Source organism: Oncorhynchus gorbuscha, linkage group LG04 (genome assembly GCF_021184085.1).
Source record: "Oncorhynchus gorbuscha isolate QuinsamMale2020 ecotype Even-year linkage group LG04, OgorEven_v1.0, whole genome shotgun sequence".
NCBI lineage: Eukaryota > Metazoa > Chordata > Actinopteri > Salmoniformes > Salmonidae > Oncorhynchus > Oncorhynchus gorbuscha.
The window spans coordinates 77,751,623-77,769,093 of NC_060176.1; positions in this window are offsets into that span (position 1 = coordinate 77,751,623).

The following is a 17,471-nucleotide window of genomic DNA, read 5'->3' on the forward strand; positions in this document are numbered from 1 at the left end:
ATTGAAATTCAATTCCTTGGAATTAATTTGGAGCAAATGAATTAGCTAATTCTACAGCTGGAAGTGAGGGATATACAATGTATAAGCTTGTTGTACCCAGAATCATCATATTCCTTGTTTCTCAGTCTGAAATATGTATAACCAACATATATATTGTTTATATACTGTAGCATCTGAAGCCCCTTCGACTCAACAGCTCTTTTAATTTTTTGTTGAGATGTTTAGTGCTATAATTTAGAGCTTAGTTAAATTGTTTCTGATTGGTTGAAACTTGAAAGGGGCAAATGCTGATGGTTGCTCTTTCTTGTGACAGGCCCCTAGCATCATTAGGGACTCGGTATGCAGACAGCGTGACAATGTGTCATTTTGCATGGCTACCAATTGGGCTGAGTGTCACCTGAAATCATACTTTTCTAATCAAAGGCTGCCTTGGAGGAGCGCTCTCTCTGATGATCAAAATAAGTCAATCTCTTTATAAACACAGAGCCACACATACCTAGAGCACACACCACAGGCGGCTGGTGGCACATTAATTGGGGAGTGGAATTAATGGAATGTTTTTTGTTGTTGTGTTTGATACCATTCCATTCATTCAATTGCAGACATTATTAGACACTTGTACACATTTGCACGCACACAAACACACAATTCCATCCATAACACACACACACACACACACACACACACACACACACACACACACACACACACACACACACACACACACACACACACACACACACACACACACACACACACACACACACACACACACACACACACACACACACACACACACACACACACCTTGAAAAGTTGTCTGGGACAATATACTGTTCACATGTATGTGTTTAAGATAAGTCACTTTTAAATGAGCTGTTCCTCACTCTTTTCCAACCAGAAAGGAATAAAGCAGGTATTGATTATCCAATATTTATGTGTAAGTCCTCAGTTATATGAAATATATACGGTTGATCAAAGCATAGTCGTCAATCATGACACACAGCACACAAAGAGTTCATTTTACAAACAGAGACTATGATTCAATGCAACCCACATTCACAGTAAGGTTGACATTTAAAGGTAATTTCCGATTGAGCCAACAGATGCCGCATTTACCATTTCCGTGAACGCGGGGACATTACCTTTAAAAGGCACATTGTCTACAGCGCTCTACGGATTGAATACTGGCTTATGCATTACTCTTTGGTTTTCAAATGATTTGTCCTTTTGCATATGCGTAGAGACATTCCAAACATTCATTATTTCAATAAAAATGCCAAGTAAACAACTTTTTTAGAACATGGGGTGCATTGTACTCTAACCCATTGGTATCAATTGAAGCTTGTGTTCATATTACTTAGAAATGTGCCTAGAATTTGAATTAATGGGGTTGAAATTCTTAGAAATATGCAGCTTTTAACCTGAAAAATGGAGAGGACATAACATTGTCAATGTGATTTTTTGTTAAAATGAAGATTCACACTGAACACGCTTTTAAGATGCAGAAAAACGAAAGGTTATTCAAACTTTTTATTTTATTGATTTATTTGCCTGAGAAAAATTATGACCTAGTTCTAAAAGTCATTACTGAAGTAGCCAGGATCGTCTGAAGTAGCCAGAATCTAACAAGGATCATCTGAAGTGGCCAGGGTCTAACCAGGATCATCTGAAGTGGCCAGGGTCTAACCAGGATCATCTGAAGTGGCCAGGATCACCTGAAGTGGCCAGGATCATCTGAAGTAGCCAGGGTCTAACCAGGATCATCTGAAGTGGCCAGGATCTAACCAGGATCATCTGAAGTAGCCAGGATCATCTGAAGTAGCCAGGATCATCTGAAGTGACCAGGATCTAACCAGGATCATCTGAAGTGGCCAGGATCTAACCAGGATCATCTGAAGTAGCCAGGATCTAACCAGGATCATCTGAAGTGGCCAGGGTCTAACCAGGATCATCTGAAGTAGCCAGGATCTAACCAGGATCATCTGAAGTAGCCAGGATCATCTGAAGTAGCCAGGATCATATGAAGTAGCCAGGATCATCTGAAGTAGCCAGGATCATCTGAAGTAGCCAGGATCATATGAAGTACCAGGATCATCTGAAGTAGCCAGGATCATCTGAAGTAGCCAGGATCGTCTGAAGTAGCCAGGATCATCTGAAGTAGCCAGAATCTAACCAGGATCATCTGAAGTAGCCAGGATCTTACCAGGATCATCTGAAGTAGCCAGGATCTAACCAGGATAATCTGAGGTGGCCAGGGTCTAGCCAGGATCATCTGAAGTAGCCAGGATCTAACCAGGATAATCTGAGGTGGCCAGGGTCTAACCAGGATAATCTGAGGTGGCCAGGGTCTAGCCAGGATCATCTGAAGTAGCCAGGATCTAACCAGGATAATCTGAAGTGGCCAGGATCATCTGAAGTAGCCAGGATCTAACCAGGATCATCTGAGGTGGCCATGGTCATCATGTTCAAAAAATCTAATCAAATGTTATTTGTAGTCTACTGCTCTTCCCAATAGGACACTTTGAGTCGTCTACTATCTTTGGAACACTGGGTGCATGCCCACTTTATAGCATTCCCAAACTGTAAATGGCCAATGAGAACCACACATTAATAACATGCACAGCATACATGGGAAATAGCCAATCACTACAGTATCATAAATATGTCATAATATATCATGATGTGTGTGTGTGTGTGTGTGTGTGTGCTTGTTTGTGTGTGCGTGTGCATGCGGTGTGTGCGTGTATGTATGTGCTTGTTTGTGTATGCGTGTGTGCGTGCATGTGTGTGTGTGTGTGCGGGCATGCATGTGTTTCTTTTCCTCCTATTCCCATAATGCCATTAGCATTAAAGCCATGGTACACCTAGTGGCCCTCAGAGGCTCTGTTGATACCTGGGAGAGCAGATGGTGGGAGGTATTTGGAGATAGAGGTAGAGGGGGTAGAAAGTAGAGGAGAGAGAGGTAGAGAGAGAAAGAGGTAGAGAGGTAGAGAGAGAAAGAGGTAGAGGGAGAGAGAGGTAGAGGGAGAAGTAGAGAGGTAGAGGGAGAGAGAGGTAGAGAGAGAAGTAGAGAGGTAGAGGGAGAAGTAGAGAGGTAGAGGGAGAGAGAGGTATAGATGTAGAAGGAGAGAGGGGTAGAGAGAGAAGTAGAGAGGTAGAGGGAGAAAGAGGTAGAGGGAGAGAGAGGTAGAGGGAGAGAGAGGTAGAAAGATCGAGGGAGAGAGAGTTAGAGGGAGAGATGTAGAGGGAGAGATGTAGAGGGAGAGAGAGGGAGAGCAAGGGAGAGAGCGAAAGAGGTAGAGAGAGAGAGAGACATTGCTTTGGCAATGTTAACACGTTTGCCATGCCATTAAAGCCCCTTGAATTGAATTGAATTGAGAGAGGTAGAAAGGTAGAGAGAGAAAGAGGTAGAGAGAGAAAGAGGTAGAGACATAGATGTAGAGGGAGGAAAGATGTAGAGGGAGAAAGAGGGAGACAGAGGTATAGGTAAAGGGCGAAAGAGGAATCTGAGAGACCAGTGAGAGAGGGAGAGAGGGATGAATCTGAGAGACCAGAGAGAGAAGGGGGATGATTCTGAGAGACCAGAGAGAGACAGAGGGATGATTCTGAGAGAACAGAGAGGGGGGGTGATTCTGAGAGACCAGAGAGAGAGGGGGATGATTCTGAGAGACCAGAGAGAGAAAGAGGGATGATTCTGAGAGACCAGAGAGAGGGGGAGGGATGATTCTGAGAGACCAGAGAGAGAGAGAGAGAGAGAGGGGGATGATTCTGAGAGACCAGAGAGAGAGGGATGATTCTGAGAGACCAGAGAGAGAGAGAGGGATGATTCTGAGAGACCAGAGAGAGAGAGAGAGAGAGGGATGATTCTGAGAGACCAGAGATAGAGAGAGGGATGATTCTGAGAGACCAGAGAGAGAGAGAGAGAGAGAGGGATGATTCTGAGAGACCAGAGAGAGAGAGAGGGATGATTCTGAGAGACCAGAGATAGAGAGAGGGATGATTCTGAGAGACCAGAGAGAGAGAGAGGGATGATTCTGAGAGACCAGAGAGAGAGAGAGAGGGATGATTCTGAGAGACCAGAGAGAGAGGGATGATTCTGAGAGACCAGAGAGAGAGAGATGATTCTGAGAGACCAGAGAGAGAGAGAGAGAGAGGGATGATTCTGAGAGACCAGAGAGAGAGAGATGATTCTGAGAGACCAGAGAGAGAGAGAGAGAGAGGGATGATTCTGAGAGACCAGAGATAGAGAGAGGGATGATTCTGAGAGACCAGAGAGAGAGAGGGATGATTCTGAGAGACCAGAGAGAGGGGGAGGGATGATTCTGAGAGACCAGAGAGAGAGAGAGGAGATGATTCTGAGAGACCAGACCAGAGAGAGAGAGGGATGATTCTGAGAGACCAGAGAGAGAGAGGGATGATTCTGAGAGACCAGAGAGAGAGAGGGGGATTCTGAGAGACCAGAGAGAGAGAGAGGGGTTCTGAGAGACCAGAGAGAGAGGGATGATTCTGAGAGACCAGAGAGAGAGAGGGATGATTCTGAGAGACCAGAGAGAGAGAGGGATGATTCTGAGAGACCAGAGAGAGAGAGAGGGGTGATTCTGAGAGACCAGAGAGAGAGAGAGGGATGATTCTGAGAGACCAGAGAGAGAGAGGGGGATGATTCTGAGAGACCAGTGAGAGAGACAGAGAGATGATTCTGAGAGACCAGCAAGAGAGAGGGGTGATTCTGAGAGACCGGAGAGAGAGAGAGGGATGATTCTGAGAGACCAGAGAGAGAGACAGAGGATGATTCTGAGAGACCAGAGAGAGAGACAGAGGGATGATTCTGAGAGACCAGAGAGAGAGACAGAGGGATGATTCTGAGAGACCAGAGAGAGAGAGATGATTCTGAGAGACCAGAGAGAGAGAGAGGGATGATTCTGAGAGACCAGAGAGAGAGAGGGATGATTCTGAGAGACCAGAGAGAGAGAGAGAGAGGGATGATTCTGAGAGACCAGAGAGAGAGAGGGATGATTCTGAGAGACCAGAGAGAGAGAGGGATGAGAGAGACCAGAGAGATGATTCTGAGAGACCAGAGAGAGAGAGAGAGGGATGATTCTGAGAGACCAGAGAGAGAGAGGGGGATGATTCTGAGAGACCAGTGAGAGAGACAGAGAGATGATTCTGAGAGACCAGCAAGAGAGAGGGGTGATTCTGAGAGACCAGAGAGAGAGAGAGGGATGATTCTGAGAGACCAGAGAGAGAGACAGAGGGATGATTCTGAGAGACCAGAGAGAGAGACAGAGGGATGATTCTGAGAGACCAGAAGAGAGAGAGAGGGATGATTCTGAGAGACCAGAGAGAGAGAGAGATGATTCTGAGAGACCAGAGAGAGAGAGAGAGAGAGAGAGAGAGAGAGAGAGAGAGAGAGAGAGAGAGAGAGAGAGAGAGAGAGAGAGAGAGAGAGAGAGAGAGAGGGATGATTCTGAGAGACCAGAGAGAGAGAGAGAGAGAGAGGGGGGGGATGATTCTGAGAGACCAGAGAGAGATAGGGGTCAAATCTGCACCATTTGATGGATTGTCCATAATGTGTCCTGAAAAGGTCACCCAGAGAGTGAAGAATGATCTGAAATCGAGTTACCTGTCAATAACAATCTAGCCCTTATTAATGTTATCATATATTTTACACACTTGGATCTGTCAACGTGTTTGAATGTGTCAGAAGGACACATTTTACACCAATGCATCGCAAACAAAATATTGTTAGAAGAGATAGCAATAAATCTTGAATGTAGAGTTTACTTATGGTGATCAATACGGTGGACAATCAATGCCATAGCCTCGATTTAAAACGTGTGCTGCAATGATCATTTTGGACTGAAGGGAGTCTGTGTTTAGGCACTCTAGTCAGAAGTAGTGATGAGGGTGACTGTTCCCAGAGAGGAAACCATGTTGAAACTGATATGGACACCGTACCAGAGTGGTGTACACTACCGGTCAAAAGGTTTGTGCAACGCCGCCATCAAGGCAAAGGGTGGTTACTTTGAAGAATCTCAAATATAAAATATATTTTGATTTGTTTAACACTTTTTTGGTTACGACATGATTCATTTCATAGTTTTGATGTCTTCACTATTATTCTATAAATGTAGAAAATAGTTTTAAAAAATAAAGAAAAAACATAGAATGAGTGTTCTAAAACGCTTGACCGGTCGTATAAATGAAAGGATATCACGACCTAGAGAGATGTACCACTACCCAGGGTTGCCATTTTGCCTAGTGTCGTGGAAATTTAGTCCTGAGAGAGATTTAGTCATTTCTTCAAACAATCATCTTTATTTAATATCGATTAATTAATGCAATAATGGAGGCTGGTCAACCACCAACCCCTGAGTGTTGGACTGAAGAACCCAACCTCTACACAAATGCAGAGTACTATATTAGCTGACACTGAAAATGCTTAGCCATGATTGGTTCCACCCATCCCATGCAGATTGGGGCATCATAAGACACTCTGGGTCCATCCTGTCATTATCATCTGCACGTGGGTTGTTGTCTTAACCCCACCCTGGCTTAGTTTCTCTAGTAAAACACATTCCTGTCTATGTAATGCAGTTTTTAACTCATTTGTCAGCTCAAGCCATCTCCAGTAACAGGACAGAAATGTCTTACTATTAGCTAAATATTAACTGTTAACCAGTAAAATCAAATAAACCAGGTGAATATGTAATTTTCGCATATCGCCCATTATGAGAATTCTCTCAACTTAAAAGTAAAATTACACTGTTTAAAAATACATTTCTTCCATTTTGTCCCAGGACAAGCATCCCACTATGTATAATGGGATGATGCGATGTCATCTACAAAATAGCTTCCAATACTCTACTCAGCAAACTTGATGCAGTTTCACAGTGCTATCCGTTTTGTTACTAAAGCACCTTATACCACCCATCACTGTGACCTGTATGCTCTAGTCGGCTGGCCCTCACTACATATTCGTCGCCAGACCCACTGGCTCCAGGTCATCTACAATTCCATGCTAGGTAAAGCTCCGCCTTATCTCAGTTCACTGGTCACGATGGCAACACCCACCCGTAGCACGCGCTCCAGCACTGATCATCCCTAAAGCCAACACCTCATTTGGCCGCCTTTCCTTCCAGTTCTTTGCTGCCTGTGACTGGAACGAATTGCAAAAATCGCTGAAGTTGGAGACTTTTATCTCCCTCACCAACTTTAAACATCTGCTATCTGAGCAGCTAACCGATCGCTGCAGCTGTACATAGTCCATCGGTAAATAGCCCACCCAATATACCTACCTCATCCCCATACTGTTTTTATTTATTTACTTTTCTGCTCTTTTGCACACCAGTATCTCTACCTGCACATGACACTCTGATCATTTATCACTCCAGTGTTAATCTGCTAAATTGTAATTATTCACCTACATCCTCATGCCTTTTGCACACAATGTATATAGACTCTTTTTTTCTACTGTGTTATTGACTTGTTAATTGTTTATTCCATGTGTAACTCTCTGTTGTCTGTTCATGCTGCTATGCTTTATCTTGGCCAGGTCGCAGTTGTAAATGAGAACTTGTTCTCAACTAGTCTACCTGGTTAAATAAAGGTGAAATTTAAAAAATGTAATAAAATAAGGCATTACCTATGGACTCTTTGTTTCGTTAGCATAAACCTGCTATAGTTCCTGAGCATTATCATTAAACATTTCAATTTAATGATAAGAGTTCACCCCTCCATTCACCAAGGCATGCTGAGAATAGTCATTGGTCAACATTGTCAGCATACAACAACCTCTTTACATATGTCACAATCAGCTTAGCAACAATCAAAACAATCCATCAATAATACACTAATTGCTCCACTCATATCGTTTTTAACATACTAAAACTTACTCAAATCAATCAGACAGTTTTTAAAAAATCATCCAGTTTCCAAATCATAATTCAAAGCTCAATTAATTATCCAGCCATAATGTTGAATGACTTTGCTCAGTGATTCACATTGGTTCTATCGTTCAAAATGAAACCCCTCAATTTAACGTAAGTCAACACTGGCAGAATGTAGATCCATATTAACATACAATATAAAAACCTTATAATTAACCCAATTAACTCTCTCATCAGGGTTATAATTACAGATCAGTATCTCAATGCATTAGTAGCCTATATCACTATAAATTCAGAGGTGTAGACCTCCCCCATCAACCTCATACCCCAAATAACAATGTTAGACAAGTCTAAATCGATTTTTGTCACAGTTGACCCCTCCCTTCTCCGGAACTCAATCTCCTGGCGTCTTCATTGTCTTCAGCTTTACAGTTCAAAGGGGCCCATGATAATGTCCCAATGTCTCACCTGAACCTCACCTCAACTCCTATCATGTCTTGTCCATTTGCCAACCAGCATACCAGCATGAGCTTTCAAAGATGGCATAGCAGTCAGACGTATTTATCCGTCATCTTGTCGTGTCCCATGTATATATATTTTTATATACTTTTCTTTGCATATCTTTTTATATTTTTCTAAATCCTTATTTCAAAATACTCTCCTGCAACCTGCCTCACCCAATGTGGTGTGGACCTGCTCTTTCTCTAACGTATTTTTCTTTGCCTCGTACTGGAATCTCTCCAACATAAACTAGCCAGCTAACGGTCATCAGCTAACCTTAGCTCGGAAAGCTCTCTCCAGTTTGTACAACGCGATTCAACCAGAGCATACAGACCTATTCTTTTCTCTCTCCATATCCCCGAATTCCTATCGCAAGGCCTGAACCTTCTCACCTTACGACTTTCGCAGCTAAAGTCCCCTGAATGCTAGCTGTCTAGAGCACAACGGACTGTTGGCTTACGAGGCCCATCGAATACATTCCGAAGCCACTAGCTAGCAGTCAGCTATCCTTTGCTAACGGTCATCAGCTACCTTTATCCCGGACAACTCTCGCCAGTCTATACAGCGTGACTCAAACCAGAGCTAGTCGGACTTATTCTTCTCAATATCTCCGGATTCCTACCATATGCTCTGAACCTATTTTTAAAAAAAAAAACATTTTTATTATGATATTTTTTATATATTTTTTTCCACCTGGAATTATAGCAGCTAACGACCCCTTTAAAAAAATGTATTTCTTATTTTTTTACCGAGGCAAGTCAGTTAAGAACAAATTCCTATTTTCAATGACGGCCTAGGAACAGTGTGTTAACTGCCTGTTCAGGGGCAGAACGTCAGATTTGTACCTTGTCAGCTCAGGGATTTGAGCTTGCAACCTTCCGGTTACTAGTCCAACGCTCTAACCACTAGGCTACCCTGCCGCCCTGCTGACCCTGAACGCACAGCCGCTAATCTGCGACCTGCTAGCGATCTTAAGTACATTGGACTGCTGACTAAAGAGGCCCTTCGGACATATTTCTCCGGCCACTATACATATTTTGCCAATTGTCCTGGTTTACCACACGGAGCCCTGCTGATCTGTCCGCTGATGTAACTGCACGAGGGGGCCACAACAGACTTCCCTCCGTCGCGTCATCCCTCTAGGGCCTTTCTGTTAGCCTGCTAGCCCCGTGCCGCTAGCTGCCTGAAGTACTGTATGATCACCCGGCTACGCATGCCTTTCCCTAACGTCACCATGCCGTGTCGATTGCTGTTCTGGTTTGTAACTATTGTTTTATTTCACTGTAGAGCCTCTAACACTGCTCAACATGCCTCGGCTAACAATTTAGTTCCACCCCTCACACACGCAGTGACATCACCTGGTTTAAATGCTATTTCTAGAGACAATATCTCTTTCATTATCACTGTATGCACAGGTTTACCACCATTGTATTCACATACTACTATACCTTTGTCTGTACATTATGCCTTTGAATATATTCTACCGTGCCCATAAATCTGCACCTTTTACTCTCTGTTCTGAACGTACTACGCGTCCAGTTCTGTTAGCCTTTAGCAGTACCCTTACCCTACTCCTCCTCTGTTCCTCCGGTGATGTAGAGGTTAATCCAGGCCCTGCAGTGTCTACCTCCACTCCCATCCCCCAGGCTCTCTCATTTGTTCGTGCGTCGAAGATGTCGTTCCCATAGCAACGATAAAAACATTCCCTAACCAGAAACCGTGGATTGATGGCAGCATTCGCGTGAAACTGAAAGCGCGAACCACTCCTTTTAATCAGGGCGTCTGGTGTCTGGCAACATGACTGAATACAAACAGTGCAGCTATTCCCTCCGCAAGGCTATTAAACAAGCTAAGCGTCAGTACAGAGACAAAGTGGAATCTCAATTCAATGGCTCAGACACAAGAGGCATGTGGCAGGGTCTACAGTCAATCACAGACTACAAGATGAAATCCAGCCCAGTCACGGACCAGGATGTCTTGCTCCCAGGCAGACTAAATAACTTTTTTGCCCGCTTTGAGGACAATACAGTGCCACTGACACGGCCTGCAACGGAAACATGCAGTCTCTCCTTCACTGCAGCTGAGGTGGGTAAGACATTTAAACGTGTTAACCCTCGCAAGGCTGCAGGCCCAGACAGCATCCCCAGCCGCGCCCTCAGAGCATGCGCAGACCAGCTGGCCGGTGTGTTTACGGACATATTCAATCAATCCCTATACCAGTCTGCTGTTCCCACATGCTTCAAGAGGGCCACCATTGTTCCTGTTCCCAAGAAAGCTAAGGTAACTGAGCTAAACGACTACCGCCCCGTAGCACTCACTTCCGTCATCATGAAGTGCTTTGAGAGACTAGTCAAGGACCATATCACCTCCACCCTACCTGACACCCTAGACCCACTCCAATTTGCTTACCGCCCAAATAGGTCCACAGACGATGCAATCTCAACCACACTGCACACTGCCCTAACCCACCTGGACAAGAGGAATACCTATGTGAGAATGCTGTTCATCGACTACAGCTCGGCATTCAACACCATAGTACCCTCCAAGCTCGTCATCAAGCTCGAGACCCTGGGTCTCGACCCCGCCCTGTGCAACTGGGTACTGGACTTCCTGACGGGCCGCCCCAGGTGGTGAGGGTAGGCAACAACATCTCCTCCCCCGCTGATCCTCAACACGGGGGCCCCACAAGGGTGCGTTCTGAGCCCTCTCCTGTACTCCCTGTTCACCCATGACTGCGTGGCCACGCACGCCTCCAACTCAATCATCAAGTTTGCGGACGACACAACAGTGGTAGGCTTGATTACCAACAACGACTAGACGGCCTACAGGGAGGAGGTGAGGGCCCTCGGAGTGTGGTGTCAGGAAAATAACCTCACACTCAACGTCAACAAAACTAAGGAGATGATTGTGGACTTCAGGAAACAGCAGAGGGAACACCCCCCAATCCACATCGATGGAACAGTAGTGGAGAGGGTAGCTAGTTTTAAGTTCCTCGGCATACACATCACAGACAAACTGAATTGGTCCACTCACACTGACAGCGTCGTGAAGAAGGCGCAGCAGCGCCTATTCAACCTCAGGAGGCTGAAGAAATTCGGCTTGTCACCAAAAGCACTCACAAACTTCTACAGATGCACAATCGAGAGCATCCTGGCGGGCTGTATCACCGCCTGGTACGGCAACTGCTCCGCCCTCAACCGTAAGGCTCTCCAGAGGGTAGTGAGGACTGCACAACGCATCACCGGGGCAAACTACCTGCCCTCCAGGACACCTACACCACCCGTTGTTACAGGAAGGCCATAAAGATCATCAAGGACATCAACCACCCGAACCACTGCCTGTTCACCCCGCTATCATCCAGAAGGCGAGGTCAGTACAGGTGCATCAAAGCTGGGACCGAGAGACTGAAAAACAGCTTCTATCTCAAGGCCATCAGACTGTTAAACAGCCACCACTAACATTGAGTGGCTGCTGCCAACACACTGTCATTGACACTGACCCAACTCCAGCCATTTTAATAATGGGAATTGATGGGAAATGATGTAAATATATCACTAGCCACTTTAAACAATGCTACCTTATATAATGTTACTTACCCTACATTATTCATCTCATATGCATATGTATATACTGTACTCTACATCATCGACTGCATCCTTATGTAACACATGTATCACTAGCCACTTTAACTATGCCACTTTGTTTACTTTGTCTACACACTCATCTCATATGTATATACTGTACTCGATACCATCTACTGTATGCTGCTCTGTACCATCACTCATTCATATATCCTTATGTACATGTTCCTTATCCCCTTACACTGTGTATACGACAGTAGTTTTGGAATTGTTAGTTAGATTACTTGTTGGTTATCACTGCATTGTCGGAACTAGAAGCACAAGCATTTCGCTACACTCGCATTTAACATCTGCTAACCATGTGTATGTGACAAATAAAAATTTGATTTGATTTGATTTGTTGACTTCTGCAACCGTAAAAGCCTTGGTTTCATGCATGTTAACATTAGAAGCCTCCTCCCTAAGTTTGTTTTATTCACTGCCCTAGCCACTCCGCCAATCCAGATGTCCTAGCCGTGTCTGAATCCTGTCTTAGGAAGACCACCAACAACCTTGAAATTTTCATTCCTAACTATAACATTTTCCGACAAGATAGAACTGCCAAAGGGGGCGGTGTTGCAATTTACTGCAAAGATAACCTGCAGAGTTCTGTCTTACTATCCAGGTCTGTACCCAAAAATTTCAGCTTCTACTTCTAAAAATGAACCTTTCCAGAAACAAGTTTCTCACAGTTGCCGCTTGCTATAGACCACCCTCTGCCCCCAGCTGTGCCCTCAACACCATATGTGATTTGATTGCCCCCCATCTATCTTCTGAGCTCGTGTTGCTAGGTGACCTAAACTGGGACATGCTTAACACCCCTGCCATCCTACAATCTAAGCTTGATGCCCATAATCTCACACAATTTATCAATGAACCTACCAGATATAACCCCAAATCCGTAAACACGGGCACCCTCATAGATATCATCCTAACTCACCCTCATAGATATCATCCTAACTCACCCTCCAAATACACCTCTGCTGTTTTCAATGTTGCCTCATTGCCTGCATCCGTAATGGGTCTGCGAGCAAACGACCACCCCTCATCACTGTGAAACGCTCCCTAAAACAATTCTGTGAGCAGGCTTTTCTAATCGACCTGGCCGGGGTATCCTGGAACGACATTGACCTCATCCCGACAGTAGAGGATGCCTGGTTATTCTTTAAAAGTGCCTTCCTCACCATCTTAAATAGGCATGCCCCATTCAAAAAGTGTAGAACCAGGAATAGATATAGCCCTTGGTTCACTCCAGACCTGTCTGCCCTTGACCAACACAAAAACATCCTGTGGCATTCTGCATTAGCATCGAATAGCCCCCATGATATGCAACTTTTCAGGGAAGTTAGGAACCAATATACACAGGCAGTTAGGAAAGCTAAGGCTAGTTTTTTTTAAGCAGAAATTTGCATCCTGCAGTACAAACTCAAAAAAGTTCTGGGACACTGTAATGTCCATGGAGAATAAGAGCACCTCATCCCAGCTAAACACTGCTCTGAGGCTAGGAAACACTGTTACAACCGACAAATCCACTATAATTGAGAATTTCAATAAGCATTTATCTACGGCTGGCCATGCTTTCCACCTGGCTACCCCTACCCCGGTCAACTGCCCAGTACCCTCCACAACAACCCGCCCAAGCCCCCACCATTTCTCCTTCACCCATATCCAGATAGCTGATGTTCTGAAAGAGCTGCAAAATATGGACCCCTACAAATCAGCAGGACAAGACAACCTGGACCCTCTCTTTTAAAATTATCAGCCAAAATTGTTGCAACCCCTATTACTAGCCTGTTCAACCTCACTTTCGTATTGTCTGAGATTCCCAAAGATTGGAAAGCTTCTGCAGTCATCCCCCTCTTCAAAGGGGGTGACACTCTAGACCCAAACTGCTACAGACCTATATCTATTCTACCCTGCATCTCTAAGGTCTTCGAAAGCCAAGTTAACAAACAGATTACTGACCATTTTGAATCACATCGTACCTTCTCCGCTATGCAATCTGGTTTCCGTGCTGGTCATGGATGCACCTCAGCCACGCTCAAGGTCCTTAACGATATCATAACCGCCATCGATAAGAGACATTACTGTGCAGCTGTATTCATCAACCTGGCCAAGGCTTTCGACTCTGTCAATCACCACATTCTTATTGGCAGACTCAACAGCCTTGGTTTCTCAAACGATTGCCTTGCCTGGTTCACCAACTACTTCTCTGATAGAGCTCAGTGTGTCAAATCGGTGGGCCTGTTGTCCAAACCTCTGGCAGTCTCTATGGGGGTGCCACAGGGTTCAATTCTCGGGCCGACTCTCTTCTCTGTATACATCAATGATGTCGCTCTTGCTGCTGGTGATTCTCTAATCCACCTCTACGCAGACGAAACCATTCTGTATACTTCTGGCCCTTCTTTGGACACTGTGTTAACTAACCTCCAGACGAGCCTCAATGCCATACAACTCTCCTTCCGTGGCCTCCAACTGCTCTTAAACGCAAATAAAACTAAATGCATGCTATTCAACCGATCATTGCCCGCACCTGCCCGCTCGTCCAGCATCACTACTCTGGACGGCTATGACTTAGAATACGTGGATAACTACAAATACCTACATGTCTGTCTAGACTGTAAACTCTCCTTCCAGACTCACATTAAGCATCTCCAATCAGAAATGTAATCTAGAATCGGCTTCCTATTTCGCAACAAAGCTTCCTTCACTCATGCTGCCAAACATACCCTAGTAGAACTGACCATCCTACCGATCCTCGACTTCGGCGATGTCATCTGTAAAATAGCCTCCAACACTCTACTCATCCGTTTTGTCACCAAACCCCATATACCACCCAACACCTGTACGCTCTCGTTGGCTGGCCCTCGCTTCATACTCGTTGCCAAACCCACTGGCTACAGGTTATCTACAAGTCTCTGCTAGGTAAAGCCCCGCCCTATCTCAGCTCACTGATCACCATAGCAGCACCCACTCGTAGCACACACTCCAGCAGGTATATCTCACTGGTCACCCCCAAAGCTAATTCCTCATTTGGTCTCCTTTCCTTCCAGTTCTCTGCTGCCACTGACTGGAACGAACTGCAAAAATCACTGAAGCTGGAGATTCCCATCTCCCTCACTAGCTTTAAGAACCATCTGTCAGAGCAGCTCACAGCTCACTGCACTTGTTCAAAGCCCATCTGTATACAGCCCATCTATCTACCTCATTCCCACACTGTATTTATTTATTTAGCTCCTTTTGCAACACAGTATCTCTACTTGCACATCAATCTTTTGCACATCTACCATTCCAGTGTTTAATTGCTATATTGTAATTACTTCGCCACCATGGCCTATTTATTGCCTTAACTCCCTTATTTGACCTTATTTGCACTCACTGTATATTGTTTTTTTTTCTACTGTATTATTGACTGTATGTTTTGTTCTTTCCATGTGTAACTCTGTGTTGTTGTATGTGTCGAACTGCTGTGGTTTATCTTGGCCAGGTCGCAGTTGCAAATGAGAACTTGTTCTCAACTAGCCTACCTGGTTAAACAAAGGTGAAATAAAAAATAAAAAAATAAAACAGTTTTGGAATGGATCTCTCTCTCAATGCTCACTCCATGTGGACTTCTGTTGCACTCCTGAGAGAAAAGGCATTTGATAACCTCAACTGGATGCTGTAAACCGTTTGCTGGCTCAAACTCAGGTCTCTCGGTAGAGGTGGTGCAGGACAGGGCTGTATTAAACACCATTTCTTCAGCCGGTTAGAGGAGGTTTTGAGGTCCACACCATTTGGTCACATGAACCCTTTCACTCATCTAGATACCATCTCCACTATAATCCCAAGAAGGGACAGATCAGAACAACAATTCAGTTCAGTGCATCTCTGATTCAGGAAATCCAGACAAGCATTTCAAGAAATCCAAACAACTGTATGAAAAAATATTACTACTACCAATATTCGTAATTCAATCACTAAAACGCATGTAAAATAAATAAAAATAACATCACATTCTGTTGAAACAATTTTCACATTGGTTTATACTCACTGTCAACCTCATTGCAGAGTAATAGGATCAGTCACAGTATCAGGAAGGTATCCTGACCTCTGATCAGTCACAGTATCAGGAAGGTATCCTGGTATCCTGACCTCTGATCAGTCACAGTATCAGGAAGGTATCCTGGTATCCTGACCTCTGATCAGTCACAGTATCAGGAAGGTATCCTGATCATCCAGCTGTCAGGGATTTCCTCCTCTTCTTCCGAGGAGGAGAGGCGAAAAGGATCAGAGGACCAATATGCGGCTGGTAAGTGTCCATGGTTCTTTTAATCAGTACAAAACAATAAACATGGAAAACCTGGTAGTCCTATCTGATGCAAAGACAGAGACAGGAATGTGTATGTGTGATCATCCAGCTGTGTGTGTTTGTGTGTGTTCCGTGGAGTGTGTGTGTGTGGATCAGAGGACCATATGTGTGTGTGTGTGTGTCCATGGTTCTTTTGTGTGTGTGTGTGTGTGTGTACAAAACAATAAACATGGAAAACCTAAACAGTCCTATCTGGTGCAAAGACAGAGACAGGAATGTGTGTGTGTGTGTGTGTGTGTGTGTGTGTGTGTGTGTGTGTGTGTGTGTGTGTGTGTGTGTGTGTGTGTGTGTGTGTGTGTGTGTGTGTGTGTGTGTGTGTGTGTGTGTTGGTGTATATGTGTGTGTGTGTGTGTGTGTGTGTGTGTGTGTGTGTGTGTGTGTGTGTGTGTGTGTGTGTGTGTGTGTGTGTGTGTGTGTGTGTGTGTGTGTGTGTGTGTGTGTGTGTGGTAAACCATACCGGGGAAAAAACAAAAAAAAATGGCCAGGCCGTATTTAATTTGGTAACGTCTCTTTACCACCGAATCTGGATCCCTTTATACCTATGAAACTGCTGAATTTCACTAACCCTTCTCCCAAGACCATAGCCTCAGGAAACGTTTCAAAGAGAGAGGAAATTACTACCCCCATTCTCCTGGAAGAGAAACAAAACATTTCTTTAGCATAAGGAACCAGTGCTATTTGATCCCAGGCATCTATTTAAAAGTTGTTTGAGACGTGGTCTCCCTTAACACAATGATCGTAATCTCTATGAACCCCTATTGATCTAACCAAGCCCATACACTGCTATGTAACATGTTCCTGTCCCGCTGCTTTCTAGAGGATTTGTTGCTACGATTTTGAAAAAGATGACAAGGCTTGTATCGCAACATCCCTCCCAAATGCAGCGGGCATAGTCGTCTCCATTACCACTCTACTCATTATTTAACCTTGTACCTTTTATCACTAAAATATTGCATAAAACACACTAATAATATATTACCATTCAGATACTGTTTCAACACACAATAAACGTACATCAACCCTCCTTATCAATGTCTTCGTCACTGTCACATTCGAGCCGAATTGGTAGAATGCTTGTAAGGTTGTCACCCATCGTAAGGTTTAGAAACC